The following is a 15,695-nucleotide window of genomic DNA, read 5'->3' as shown; positions in this document are numbered from 1 at the left end:
AGACAAAACCACAATGCATGATATGACCAAGGAATTTAAACGGTGTTAAGGTACATAATATAAGGAAGAAAGATCTGATCCCGGTTCCAAAAATCAGGAAAGACTTCCTGGAGAAATTGAATTCTTAACTTCCACAAACTTACCTACTTATAACTATGTGTTAACAAAGTTCCCTTTCCCTCCAAAATTGCAAAATTTAAGGCCCCTCTAAGTGGTAAGGACAATTTTCCTGTCCATTACACTAAGATGTCTATAATAAATTTATTTAAGCTCTTAGGGCAAGAACATATATCCACTTTTGTGATTGCTGGAAAGGCTAAAGCTAAATTATATATACAGTGGTTATGAATAAAATCAAGTCTTTATTTCATATGTTTTGTTTGATGTAACTTATTTTTACTCTTATCATATTTGTACTTTTAAGGAAACTCATACCGCCTTTCATAGTAAATAAATGGATTCTCAATTACGTAAGGAACTGCAATGAAATTTTAAAATGCTATGAGTGCTCCAGCAAAGGTATGAGTAGAAAGCAGTGAGAGAGCAAAGCAAAACTAAACCTATTATTTTATCAGGACAAAAATCCTACTTTTGCTTTTTTTTCCCCCCCATATCTATAATGCCACCAACATGCCACTGTTGCCTAAGATAAAAGACCCTCTCCTTAACCTCCCACCACTTCTACCACTGCTTTGTTTTTCATTTACACTACTTTCACCCTAAAGTTTCATTGATTCCTGTTTGAATTCTTGCAAAGTTTAGAAACATTGCTTCTAGTGTAACCTTGATCAGACTCCATGTCTTTGGGAAAATCACCTCAGTTGATAACCCAGTACCTGCATCTCAATATAACTAGTTACCAATTAATCTTACCTTGAATATGATTCAATTGCTACACTGTCATGGTGTATTATATTCCTTTGTTTGCCACGCATGTCTCACCTACTATACTATAAGAGCCTCAAGAGTGAGGATTATGTCTTCTTCGTCTTTTTTTCTACAGTTCGTACCATAGTGCCTGGCAAATAGCAAGTGTTTAAACAGCTATTGATAAAAATAAAACAGAAAAGCCTACAAATTATTCTCCCTCCCTTTGGGTTTGCTCTCTCTTCGTTAGTCTAACACACTAATCACTTCCAGATTAAGGTGCTTAGAATAAAACATGGATCATCTTATTCCACTGCAACTGTCCCTCATCATATAATGATGAAATATAAATGCCATAGTATGGGAATCCAAATCACAAGAACCTATTTGCCACTACTCTGCTATCTCTACCATATGCTTCCAATTTCCTGAATATCCCCTGGCTTTCTCAGCTCTGTATCTTTACTCCAATTGGCCGTCCACTTAAATGTTCACCTGCCAAAGTGACTAGGTTTGTTAGGGAAACTCGGTTTTGTTAGGGGAAATTTTTGAATGAAAAGATATAAGTCAACGGGTCTATAACTCATTATCACCTTCTGGAGGTAAATTCAGCAATAAGAATAAAAAACCTTTAAAATATTATAGCCATTGAGCCAGTGATGCTAATTTTAGTAACATTTAGCATGCAAAATGAGCACTATATATATGTATGTATATATAAATATATATATATCTAAATTTATCCATAAGGATATTCTCTGAGTAATAAACGCAATCTAAAAAATGTTTTAATCATTTATGTTTATATTAACAGATAACAATGAAAAATATGAAGCATTAATTCATATTCTCAAATAGAACAAAACAAGTTTGTTATAAAAATAATAAATTCAACAAAGAATACGTATATTAGCCTAATGTTGCTTAAAGGAAAAAAACAACAAAACAAAAATCAAATGCTTAGAACAAACAGGTAACAGAAGTTGTTTTTAGAAAACAGACTCATTCACGATTTCAATTTTACTTTGCTTTTATGTATTTTACCATTTCATATAATAAAACTATCTTTTTAAATAATCAATACAAAGTAAAAACTTTTTTATAGCTTCAAATCTTTTTTCCAAATGGTATTAAGTATATAAACAAGCAATCACTTATTCTTACCTGGGTAGGTATGTTCAAATATAGTTGAAGGAATATGCAGACACTTGACTTTCAGTCATACAGTTCCCATCTGAATTTGCCTTCAATTACTTTCTCTCTTGTGTATATCAGATGAAATTACACATAACTAAAAATAAAATTAAAATTGGACTCAGCAGAATTAATCAATAATTATATTTATGTGCATTTTAATTTAGATATTACAATGCATATTCTAAAATTCCAATTATGTTTCTTGTGAAAGTTCAAGAAAGTTACCCAGTAACAGGGAAACAATGGTAAAGCATGTAATTTTTTTGAAAAGGTAGAGTAACAGATTGTTAGATAAGGGCAAATAGTAGGATTGCTAGATAATGAGTTAAATGTTTTAACTCATGGATATGTTACTATTAAAGAACAATGATGGTTGGTTGACCATATACGCCCTTTCTCCCTCAGGCTGTATGACAACTAGGCCCAGCTGTCTCCTTCACTTATTAGCTAATTAGACTAACCAAGTGCATACTCTGTCCTGGATTAAGACGGTGAAACAGAATTTTAGAAAGCACTGATCTAGTTTAACTTTCATTCCACTTCAACTGCTATGGAGAAACATTTAGGTAGCTCATCCTTCTATTTATTCTCGCGCTATAACTAGAACAGACACAATGGCTAGTTAAGATTCTTACATTTTTATTCCAACACACAAAAGGAAAAAGTCCTTCCAGATGCAACAGCACAAATTATGCCTTCCCTTAATTCCATCATTTCAAATGGACCTCTGACATAAATTCAATAGCAGCAAAAAAATTCATACTATAGTATTTCTTCTAGCCAAAACAGCAAAAATATGCTTTTTTTTTTGAGGGTGAGAAGCACAAGTACAAAAACATATCTAACTCTTTTGTTGTGTCTCCCTCCGTAACTCTGATACAGACCATTGGTAAAGCCAGACCTGTATTCTTGACTTTCTCAAATTATAGACTAAAGACAGATCTCAAATACTTTATTTCTGACTCTTCGTTTGTATCTGACCCATCTGAATATTCTGAAACTATCTTTTTCTAACTTAGCCACAATTTTCTTTAGAAGCCTGTTTATCTATTTGTTCACCATATTCTTTTTCATTTTCTATCATAACTTTAGAGATAAAGAAAGAAGGGATCTTAGTTTAGGAGGCCCCAGAGGCACATAATTCAAGTGAAAAAAGCTTATTTGGGAGATGCTAAGGAAGTGGGATTATAGGCAGATCATCAATAGCATCTAGCAGAGAAAGCAACGACTATAAAATCTGAATTAAAATATGAGCAGGGTATATATTAAGGCCATTTATAGATATTTTATAATGTTAGTGAAAACAATGTTTATCTACCCAATGATGCTGTTATTTATTAAATCATATGCATGGTATTCTCTTAGCATTGACTCCTAGGGTATATATACAATTCATCTTATCTTTCCTCAAAATGTAAAGGCTGCATTATCACCTACTTCCAGCTTTAGAAATAGATCTGTTCATCCTGGACAGGAAATTTCAAACATGGCACAGCTAAAAGGTAGCCATGAAACTGTGCCATGATTTCCAAAGTGATTAACCAGATCATTTTTTCTCTTTTGTCTGCTTGGGGAAGGGGGAGAAAAAGGAGACAAAATTAGTTTTTTTTTAGTGTAATGGTTATTTCCTTATTTATTTTGTGCAAATGTTGGTCTAATGGAATGAAATAGAAAGAAATCACCCAAGATAACATAAGTAACTTTGTTTAAAAAAAAAAAACTGTTAAAAAAAAATCCCATTCCAAACAGTATAGCAAAGTAAATATTTTCCTTAAAATGGTTGACTCAACTTATCCCACAGCTTTTATTTCTATCTCAGATAGACTGAAATCCATTCTTACTGTGGAAAATACTTTTCAACCTAGAATATTTTATGCAATGTGACAGCATAAAGAAGAGCACAAAAATACCCACATCAAAAAACAAGAATGATCTTGTGCCTACTTCTATCTTTCTTCTTGCAGGAAAGTGACATATACTCTGAAGTGGATGTATTATTCCACTGTCTGATATGATTAGATTTGGTCATTTAAAGAGCACTTTAAATATTCCTGCAAAAAATTAGATATGCTTATGAGCTGCTCTTTTGAACATATTTTTATTTTAAAATATAAAATCTTGATTTCCAATGTGAATGATTCTTAACATTTTAGTATGAACATAACACTCTCAACTTTATATTGTTTTGCCACCATTTATTACATATTATGAAATTTGAAGAGGTACATGAAATTAAATGAAGCCAACCATTTCTTCACCAAAACCTTCATTTTTTCCAACAGTATTAGTTTAAGAAAACCATTATGAACGTTGCAATATGACTAGAATCCTCTATTTGTTAGTGCAACACTTGTATCTTTAAATATTCCACACACAACAAAACCAACCTAAACAAACAAGCCAGGTTTAAAGGTATTTTTACTTGTCTTCTTCCTTAAGAAGATGGAAGCTGTGAACCATCAGTTTAGAAGTTGTCCAATGAAGAAATTGGTTGGCAAAGGGAACATCATAAGCAAAGGTATAGTAATAAGAAAGAACATGCCACCTTTAAGGACAGGCAAGTGGTCAGGTATATATGATTTGAAAATAGAATGCTTATGAAACTATTTTATAAGAAATTTTTGCAGTAAGGTTAGGCCATATCAAGAAGCCTCCTGAATGCCATGCTAAAATTTGGATTTTATCCTAAAGGTGACATGAGTATGATAAAACAGGGAAGTGGTGCAAGAAAATGTATTCTAGGTCGACCATGTGGTAAATGTGGCTCTGAAGAGACCATGAAAGGGAGAAGGTGAGACAAGTAAATTGTTTCTTAGAAATTTGTGTATATTTGTGAAATGGCAATGCAAAATAGAAATAGACTCAAGGCATTCATATTTGTAAGATGTAAAAGGGGAATGGTGCTTGGGATTTAATTTAGGTAAGAAGAGAGCAAGACCAAGACAACCCTGATCCAGGCCTTTCCTATTCTCAGAGATGTCAGTCTGAACCAAGAATTGACATCATTCCTTTTTTGTTCCATGTGCATTTTAAGTTCTCCACTCTCAGAATGGTGAAGAGAAAAGTGATAGAGGATGAGACATGACAAACTATTTCAGAATTAATATCAATTTTAAATTCACCAATTTGAAAACAAATTAAATCTAGTTCATTCCTCTACATTTGACATGAAACTTTTAGCAGTGCTTTGAAGCTGTCACCAGCAGGAAATTTTCCTAATTAGAAGAAGTAGGAGAACAATTACCAAGTCATTCACTCTTTCTGCTGCAATCAGTGGAAAACCCAAGCAACTTTCTGTGAAACTTCTGGTTATTATATTTTTCAGTATAAATAGGTTAAGGTAAAGTCTTTGTTCTTTTTAACATTAACTCTTCACAAACTCTGACCTCTCAAATATTTAGAGCCTTTTATGTAAAACACAGCATAGGCACTAAGATGGATTCGAAGTAGTGACAACTGGCCACAGACTAAAAATTTACTTGAGTTAATGAATGATGTACGGTAGAGTGAAATTCATACCAGGGTATAGTAACTTTTTAATGCAATGGGAATTTGAAGAGCAAAATAAATCTGACTAGGGAAAAGAATGGAAATCTCAGCAATGTTTGGAGGAAAGAGGGGGGAAAAAGAGAAAGAGCAAGAAAGAGCAAAAACAAGAGTGAGAGCTCAAGGAGAAAGAGCATTTCTCCTTCAATCAGTAATCAAAAGTTCTGGGATTTACTCTTATTGAGTCAATAAGGTCACATACACACACACACACACACACACACACACACACACACACACACACACACACCCTTAATCAATCACTAGGGGTACAGAATCACTGATGGGCTTAGGCGATTCGAGATACCAATAAGGTCAGTTCTCCTTAGCCACATGGCTACTACACATGATGAAAGATGAGTTCCACCAAGGAAAAGCTGGTCTATTATAAACACAGTGGTAGGGAAATTAACAAATAAACACTAACTATACATTACATAAATGTAGAAAGAAATAAATGAGATAATCCACAGACAGTGCCCAGCACATTAAAAAAAAGGACCTAGTAATTCAAGACAATTATTTTTACTTATGATGAATTGTTCAAAAGTTCCACACTTTCACACTACAAATAGAACTGCAATACATATCTTCATACATAAATATTTGTGCTCATCTCAAGTTATCCTTTATTATGGCTTCCTAGAAGTTAAATTACTAGGTGAAAAAGTACTTGATCTTTGAAGTATTTTCTTACATACCACCAAGACGCTTTCTAGAAAGATATACCAAAATAGACTTCCCACCAATGGCAGATGATAATGTTAATTTCAAATCACCCTTTCCAGCAATGATCTTTTTTCTCGTCTTTTGACAATTTGATGGTCAAAAAATTGTCTCTTTTTCTGAACTGTGTACTTCTTTAACTGCAAGTGAAGTACAACTTTTATGTGTTTAATTTATTAAATAATTAATTTATAATTTTTATTTTCCTTTTGGTGTGCTTTTTATTTTTATGTTTTAATGAGGTTTTTTGAGACTTTGATTCAAACATTAAGTCTCAGGACCTTTAAACTTTTTATTCCTTTTGCCTGCCTTAATTGCTCTTCTCTCAGATAACTATATTCATTTCCTCAACTCCTCCACTGAATTAGGAAAGACTGATTTTTATTTTAGAGTTTCCCTTAATGTCAGTTACATATTTTAAACACAAAATCATGTAAGTCGCTAATCCTTAAATTAAGACCTTAGCTATGAACTGACACAAAGGTTTTAAAGCAACTAAGTCATTATCAAAAGTGTCAAAAATTTTATTTAGTTAATTGTTAAAATTTTATTTGTCTAATATATTTTAGATTTAATTAGGTTTAATTTTTTGAATTAGTCATCACATTTAGTTTATCTCCTAACACTAAGACTACTTCTAAAACACTGCAAATACAAATTTCAGCACCAAATTATTTAGGAACAGAATTTTTCCCAAGTATTCCCCATTTTTTAGGTACCTTCTCTCCTTCTTTCATTATGTCTCCCCTCCTTCCTGCCTTCTTTCTGTCCACTCTTCTTTCCTTCCTTCCTTCATCTCAGAAGATGAAAATTATGAATCACTATTCTTTAGTATAGTATTTTAATACATTAAAAACATATTCAGGGGACTTTCCTGGTGGCGCAGTGCTTAAGAATCCGCCTGCCAATGCAGGGGACATTGGTTCGATCGCTGGTCCGGGAAGATCGCACATGCCGCAGAGCAACTAAGCCTGTGCGCCACAACTACTGAGCCTGCACTCTACAGCCCACGAGCCACAGCTACTGAGCCTGTGCGCCTAGAGCCTGTGCTCCGCAACAAGAGAAGTCACCGCAGTGAAAAGCTCTCGCACCGCAACGAAGAGTAGCCCCTGCTCGCCGCAACTAGACAAAGCCCGTGCGCATAAACGACGACCCAAGGCAGCCAAAAATAAATCAATTAATTAATTAGATAAATTTGGAAAAAAAACATATTCAGGTAATTAAAGAAAAATTTATAAAACACCGATGCTAAAAGCCACACTTAATTTTTTTTTTTTTTTGCGGTACGCGAGCCTTTCACTGTTGTGGCTTCTGCCGCTGCGGAGCACAGGCTCCGGACGCGCAGGCTCAGCGGCCATGGCTCACGGGCCCAGCCGCTCCGCGGCATGTGGGATCTTCCCGGACCGGGGCACGAACCCGTATCCCCTGCATCGGCAGGTGGACTCTCAACCACTGCGCCACCAGGGAAGCCCACACACTTAATTTTTAAAAGACCTTATATTTCTACCAAAAACTGTAAAAATGTGTAAATATATTTCAGTGTGTATGGAAATAGAGCACCTATTCAATACAGGCTCTTATTAAGCATTTTTGTAAATAGTCCCATAATAGAGGCTATTCAAATGAAGGGAATCAAGAAACTGTGGTTGATTCCTCAATGAAAAATTAGACCAGAAAGCACTCATTAACTTGGATTACATAAAAAGTCATTAGTTTAATTTTTCCAGTCCTGTGGAGTTTAATTTTATTCATGTTAATATCCATGAAATGAGTAATGTATTTAAAGGCAAATTTCAGCAAGCTGTAATACAGTGTTCCAATTTCCCACAGTTAAGGAAAGGTGGGGAGAAGAGTTTTACTAATCCTTGTCTCTATTCTAAATTGAGTGCAATATCATCCATAATTGGATATAATTAACTTATACAAACACTATTTGACAAAATCTGCAATACCTCCTATAGCAATATAATTCAGCACAAAAAAGGTGTATAAAAGTATCTACAGTTAACCAAATAATTATTATTTTACAGATGAGAAGGTCTCAAATGGTATGATCACAAGTATTTTGTATGATTGGTTATGTTCCAAGGCCTTTCTTCAGCAATCAAACATTTTCAGTATCGAGGTTTTGCAATCATTCTTTATGTTGCTCTATCAAAAAATATTAGTATACCAATTTAAACTGCTGCTCTTTTGCTCAATGGGACTTATATATCATGGTGCACATTTCACTCTTAATTTAATATATACATACATTGTGCTTTGCTGTCACCACCACCTCTCACCAAAACAAAAACAACGACAAAACAAAATACATTCTCATGATAGCACCCTGGGTTTCCCTTGCAGACCTGCACTTCTTTCCTCCTTCCTGGTAGTTATGTTTGCCTGAGGGTGATTCTAGGTCCAGGACTGGCCAATAAATGCACAATAACCCTAGTCATAATTATTCATTTCAGGAATGGAAAGTTGGACTAAGTTAAAACAAAGAAAATCAAATCAACCCTTTTCTAAAACTATTTAGAAGGAAACAATCCCTATTCACTTGAGTTGACTAACTGGGGGATTGAAAGTCTAGTGGCTATTTTTTGTTTGTTGTGTTTTTGTTTTGTTTTGTTTTTGCGGTACGCGGGCCTCTCACCGCTGCGGCCTCTCCCGTTGCGGAGCACAGGCTCCGGACGCACAAGCTCAGCGGCCATGGCTCACGGGCCCAGCCGCTCCGCGGCACGTGGGATCCTCCCGGACCGGGGCACGAACTCGCGTGCCCCGCATCGGCAGGCGGACCCTCAACCACTGCGCCACCAGGGAAGCCCCTCTAGTGGCTATTTTGTCTTCAGGATTCCTGCCCTAAAATGAATCCAACTCAGTGGAAAACAAAGCTATGAGGGTGAGTGCCTGGATTCAGCCATGTCTGAAGCATCACTATAGAACTTTCAATTATGATAACCAACACATATTTTGTTTTGCTTAACTGAGTTTTAATTGGTTTTCTGTCAAGTACAACCAAATAATAACTCTCAAATATGTTATTTACTAGTGTGTAATACACATTTTGTTGAATTTGTATGTGACTTTTGCTAAATTGAGCTCACAGTATAAAATAATAATGGGCCAAAATGATCGATATATTAAAAACAATAAAAATGTTCTACAAAATTGTTATTCAGCAACTCTTTTGGTGTTTTGAAGGTATCTGTTGTTGTTGGAAGCTGAAAAGGACATGATGTGCCTGCAGTAGATTTTTCAGAATTAGGAGGGCAAAACATATACTTTAAAATGTTTGTGTTTTCTTAGGAAATCATACAATATAGCCTTTCATTAAATTTAGGTTGGAGTAGGACATTAATCACATCTTCACTTCTGTTGAAGACAGTATAAATGTGATTGGTTTAAACAATTATAAATAAACAGATTCAGGATAGATGTGAACAACTTAATAAATCTGATATGCAATAAGAAATGTGGAGCTTTACTAATTAAAAAGTTACACAAGATGAATAATATCTTTCCTTCCTGCAGAATTAATATTATGGTTTATGTGAAAGAAAATAAACTGATTGGCAGCTGAAGAGAATTATTCCAACCTGATTATACTCTAATAAGGTACTTTCTTATTTCTTTGAAGCTTTTCAGAAAGACACTAGCTAAGTAAATCTTTTGTGCCTTACTAACTGGTCTAGAAGTTCCTAAAGCAACTATCTGCTTTGACACGTGGACCTTTTATAGACTTTCACTGTCTGATAAGGATTTTATATCAACTATGTGGTATCTGAATGACCTATATTTTTAAAAAAAGACTTGAACTATCAGTGTTTATAGAACTGGAAAAATAAACTTTATTTTATAAAAGATCTAAGGATATATAAGATACCTGGATCTACAATTTCATTTTTAAGACTGGGTGTACAAGATATCATAAGGCACCAAAAAGTTCTCCCCAAATATTAGCTATAAAGAAATAAAAGTTTCACTTACTGAAGTTCATTTTTCTTCATTGTTCCTTTGTTAAGAAAAAAAAAATTATGGCCATTTTCCTTTTTTCTTAAATAGGTTTAAATATACCATCTAAATATGCATTGCTACCCAAAGGCACCTGATTCTTTTCTAGAACCTTCTCTCCATTTTACCCCCTCTTTTTAGACCTAAGCCCCATCTCAAACAGAATTCAATAAACTATAATCACCAAAGAAAGAAGTCATAGATTACAAATATATATTTGAATCATTCTTTCCCCTGACCTCTCAGGATAGAAACTGTGCTATAAAATAAATATATAAAACACTTAACAATAAACAAGCATTATATTTACCCAAGCTATAAACATCTTTCTCTTCAGTCTTCTCTGTTACACATTTTCCTCACCAGAAGAAAGACATTTCTATCTTGACTTGACAAAAGACAAAAAATATCTCAAACTCTTTCCGTTATTCTTCAGTTACTCTGTGATAAATGAAGATAGCTTCCTATCTGTGAGCAAGGAAGATTGCAATCATCTCATCTGAGCCTAATCTCCTGAGGCACAAGGTCTCAAAACCCAATGATATAATTTAGCATAGATACAGCAAGCATTTTCTTGGTTCACAGATTTATGGGAATAGTAAGAGGTGTGGAAATGTCAACATAATTAGGTCAAGTCTAATTTTATTTGACAATTAAATATTTTATAGGTAAGTTAGGTCAAAGTAACCTACAGAGCAGTTGTAACAAGATGCCTATAACACTTATCCTCCCTCTCTCCTGGGGTATTTGCAAAGGAGTTATGTATGAAAGCACTTTCAAAACTGTAAAGGACTATACAAAGAGCAGATCATATTACTAAGCCAAAAAAGATGCATTCCAAACCTAAGTGTCCACAGACAGATGAATGGATAAAGAAGATGTGGCACATATATACAATGGAATATTACTCAGCCATAAAAAGAAATGAAATTGAGTTATTTGTAGTGAGGTGGATGGACCTAGAGTCTATCATACAGAGTGAAGTAAGTCAGAAAGAGGAAAACAAATACTGTATGCTAACACATATATATGGAATCTAAAAAAAAAAAAAAGGTTCTGAGGAACCTAGGGGCAGGACAGGAATAAAGACGCAGATGTAGAGGATGGACTTGAGGAAACAGAGAGGGGGAAGGGTAAGCTGGGACGAAGTGAGAGAGTGACATGGACATATATACACTACCAAATGTAAAACCACCGATAGATAGTGGGAAGCAGCCGCATAGCACAGGGAGATCAGCTCAGTGCTTTGTGTCCGCCTAGAGGGGTGGGATAGGGAGTGTGGGACGGAGACCAAGAGGGAGGGGATATGGGATATATGTATATGTATAGCTGATTCACTTTGTTATAAAGCAGAAACTAACACACCATTGTAAAGCAATTATACTCCAATAAAGATGTTAAAAAAAAAAAATGTATTCCAGGAGCATTTATGACTTGTGCTGAAAAGGTAAAATTTACAGCCAAATTTCCCTTTTCTAACAAGTGATATCAGAGTCCACAAATGCATGTAAACTTTTGCAAAGACATGTCATTAGAATTCAACACTGAGCCACAGAAAATAGAAAAACATGTAATACCAACTATGCCTAATTTCCAAACTGTGAGTAGTTAAAAGAAGTAGGGCTTCCCTGGTGGTGCAGTGGTTAAGAATCTGCCTGCCAATTCAGGAGACACGGGTTCGAGCCCTGGTCCAGGAAGATTCCACATGCTGCGGAGCAGCTAAGCCCATGTGCCACAACTACTGAGCCTGCGCTCTAGAGCCCATGAGCCACAACTACTGAGTCCACGTGCCACAATTACTGAAGCCCGTGTGCCTAGAGCCCGTGCTCCTCAACAAGAGAAGCCACCGCAATGAGAAGCTCCCGCCCCACAATGAAGAGTAGCCCCCACTCGCAGCAACCAGGGAAAAGCCCACACGCAGCAACGAAAACCCAATGCAGCCAAAATTAATTAATTAATTTAATTTAATAAAACAACCCACTTTATTTTTTAAAAGTAAATCATTAAAGAGCAGTCTTTTAATGTTCTGAATCTATTATTATGAGGAAAGTAATAGTATTAGCCATAGCAGGTCACTCCTCTGGAGCACTCATGACTAGATAAAACTGGATAAACCAGTCTTCATCTCTTTGCTATGCATGAAAGCATTTAAAATCAAATCAGTACAGTACATTCTTTTAGGCAATGAAGACTTCATTTAATATCAACAAAGATATTACCAAGAGAACTGTAACGACTCAACAGCAAAAGAGGTGAAATTACAGAAACAAAAAACTTCCAGTTTCATAGATTGAGGCAAAGAGGAAACAATGAGCAAGGTACCTGTTTAAAAGATTTATCTGTCTCCAAAATATGACTGAAAGCTAGTTCTCTAATTTATAATAATCAGACTATGATGTTATAAAGATGTTCTTTCCTCATGTCCTCCCCAGTTTTATTCATCCAATGAACATTTATTAAATACCTGCTCAGTGCTCTGCACTCGGGATACAGATGAAGACATGGAGCTTCGAATCTAGTAGAGGAATCAGACATGTAAGCATATTATAACTTGTTATTATAAAAGCAAAAATAGATGTCATCTTATTAGGAGCTTGCATCTAACTTAATTCTTAATTTCTAAATAGTAATCTATTTAAACTAGGTGAGCCACTGATGATGATTAATCTTTTAGTTTCTTCTAACTTTTCAAAATGTTTTCACTGGTATAACAACATTTTATTTTCAAAATAACGCTGCCCATATGTAGAGCTGTGTTTCCTTATTTTTCCAAAAAGAAAATCAATACAGTCAATATTGAGAGATGAATTACAAGCATCAGAACCAAGACACCACAACTCAGTAATTCTACTTTCTATTCACGACTAGAGGATAACACATTTAGTTTGCAAGCTAAAATCCTGTGTACTAATTGTCATTTTATTTCACACATTTTTGGTGAACTCTAAATTTTTATTGATAATACGGGAAAAGAAAATCCCTCACCCATTGTAGCTAAAGCATACTTTTGTGAGAAAATTATTCTAAGCTATGAATTGCTTATTATCAATGAAATAATGATGAAATTTATTTTTTGTCTATTAGAACCTGACAAGAAGACCTTTTACAGAAGAAAACAAGACACAGTGTGAAGTCTGAAAGAATATACCAGGTGCTTGTACACAATGAAAATTGCTGCCTAATCAAGAAAACCATACTTTTCAACCTATTTACATCTTGCCAGCTGGATTATAAGTACAGCAATCACAGGCTTACTGTCTATCTGAATTAGATAAAAACTGCATCACTTTCTTTGTGCTTGGTACATAGTACATGCTCAATAGATACATGGGAAAGATTTGGGGGAGAAACAGCCAAAAGACTGCTAGAAGAGAGAAAAGTCTTATGAATAGTTAGTCTTATCAAGTTCCACCTTGCCAAAAATCAAACAAATAAAAAAACTAACAATAATAAAACCACACACACACACACACACACACACACACACACAGTTAAACAGAAGCAACACATATATTTAAAAGCATTTACAGACAACCTCCTCTCACATTTTAAAAATTCTGACTCTGCTTTTCTTCTTTTTTTTTTAACATCTTTATTGGAGTATAATTGCTTTACTATGGTGTGTTAGTTTCTGCTTTACAACAAAGTGAATCAGCTATACATATACGTATATCCCCATATCCCCTCCCTATTGTGTCTCCCTCCTACCCTCCCTATCCCACCCCTCTAGGTGGTCACAAAGCATGGAGCTGATCTCCCTGTGCTACGCAGCTGCTTCCCACTAGCTATCGGTTTTACATTTGGTAGTTTATATATATACATGCCACTCAATAGAATATTACTCAGCCATAAAAAGAAACGAAATTGAGTTATCTGTAGTGACTCTGCTTTTTGCCGGTGTTACCTGTGTACTATTTGAGTATCTGCTCAGGGACTTTATCCAAGATAGAGACAACACTCTGAGATGCAATCTTTATCACTTTTTAAAACTGCAAGAGCCTTACCTACTTAGAGATGTCTCCATTATCAAATAAGTTTAACTCCCTTTAGAAGCTGTTTATATACTTTTAAGCCCCACCTATGGGTTGAAATAACCCGTAAAATAGTAAATGAAAATTAAGTTGGAAAGAAAAATTTGTGAATTAAATGAGGGTGATAAATAAAATATGCAATGAGAGTCAAGGAAGGCCTCTAAAACTAAGTGAGGAACAATTATTTCTCATTTATTGATTGTTTCATCAAGGCCAAAATACATGGAGGGCCAAGGATGAGTAGGTCACTGGGCTAGTGTTTCGGGTTCTCTAACCACTGCACTCCTTGTGCCAAAGTAATTTCTCACTATATGCAAACTGGCCATCTGTTTCTCCCAAAATGCCTGCCGTGTCAATAAATCCCATCTATAAGGGTCCTGCCCTCATCCTCCTGCTAAGAGATTAATCTGCCAGGAAGCACTTGGCATAACCCTTCACCTCTGAGGAGACTAGAGTGAGCGCCTGAGCTAAGAATACATCATCTAAGGCTTAAGCAGGGACCTCGTGCAAAAGCTCCACCTAAACAAAGTAACAGTGGGTTACCTGAACCAAGGACATGTTCTAGATTCTGAACTCTGACATGGAAGAGAATCAGATTATTTGGGGCACAAAAATAAGACGCAGGGAGAAAATGCTTAACAGATGTTCTGAGGCAGTAGAAATCATGAAGAATAACTACTATGAGTGATCAGAAACTGAGTCAGAAGAAAGAGAAATATAAAGAGGGAGGATGCTGGTAGCAGCACGAAAAGCAGACGGAAGGGAGCTACATCATTCCAGTGGCAGAGAATCAACTCTGTCACTAGGGGGCAGAGAGGCAATCAGCTCAGAGCTGTACTGGTTACTTCCCATTTCTGAATCTCAGTCCATTTTCCCTGAGTTCCCTTAAAGGCTAGACACGTGTCTGGGACGCCTGTCTTTTTCATTCCTAAACATAACCTTACTGAAGTAACCTGAGTGAGCCCTTTTCCTCGCATCAAAAGAAACTAACATCATCTCTTCTGTCTGGGCTCAACAGTCACCTAGGGAATCAGTCTTAAAACCACAAATGAACAAAACTTCACCATATATAACATTGTAAAAATAATAGAAAAAAATGGGATCAAATTAATACATTCTCAAAGAATTATAGTAATCCAATGAAAAGGAAGAAAAGCCACACAAATTTATACAGCTCAAATCACTGAAAAAAGTGTACTCTCCAAAAAAGAAAATATGCTCTACATCTTGTAGACATCTGTTCTCCTACAGCTAATTCAAAAGCAAAAACAAACAAATCTGTGCTGATTTTTCTCATTCTTTATAAGAACAATAAAGCAAACACAATTT

General features: G+C 35.3%; 1 protein-coding gene across 8 annotated transcripts in view; it reads right to left on the bottom strand.

Moving 5' to 3' along the window:
- GULP1 (GULP PTB domain containing engulfment adaptor 1) overlaps positions 1-15,695 on the bottom strand; it is a 277,575-nt gene that overhangs the window by 186,702 nt on the left and 75,178 nt on the right. For 6 of the 8 annotated variants that reach the window (XM_028479919.2, XM_024115603.3, XM_028479893.2 and 3 more), the window contains one exon: positions 2,032-2,158. The exons of 1 other annotated variant lie outside the window; for it this stretch is intronic. The gene's annotated coding sequence lies outside the window, so the exon portion shown is untranslated. Of the gene's footprint in view, positions 1-2,031; positions 2,159-12,799; positions 12,851-15,695 lie in introns of all 8 variants that reach the window. One more of the 8 variants, XM_028479892.2, reaches the window with a different exon arrangement.

Source organism: Physeter macrocephalus, chromosome 2 (genome assembly GCF_002837175.3).
Source record: "Physeter macrocephalus isolate SW-GA chromosome 2, ASM283717v5, whole genome shotgun sequence".
Lineage (NCBI taxonomy): Eukaryota > Metazoa > Chordata > Mammalia > Artiodactyla > Physeteridae > Physeter > Physeter macrocephalus.
Note: the sequence above shows the minus strand (reverse complement) of the source record. Positions and strands in the feature narration are given on the sequence as shown.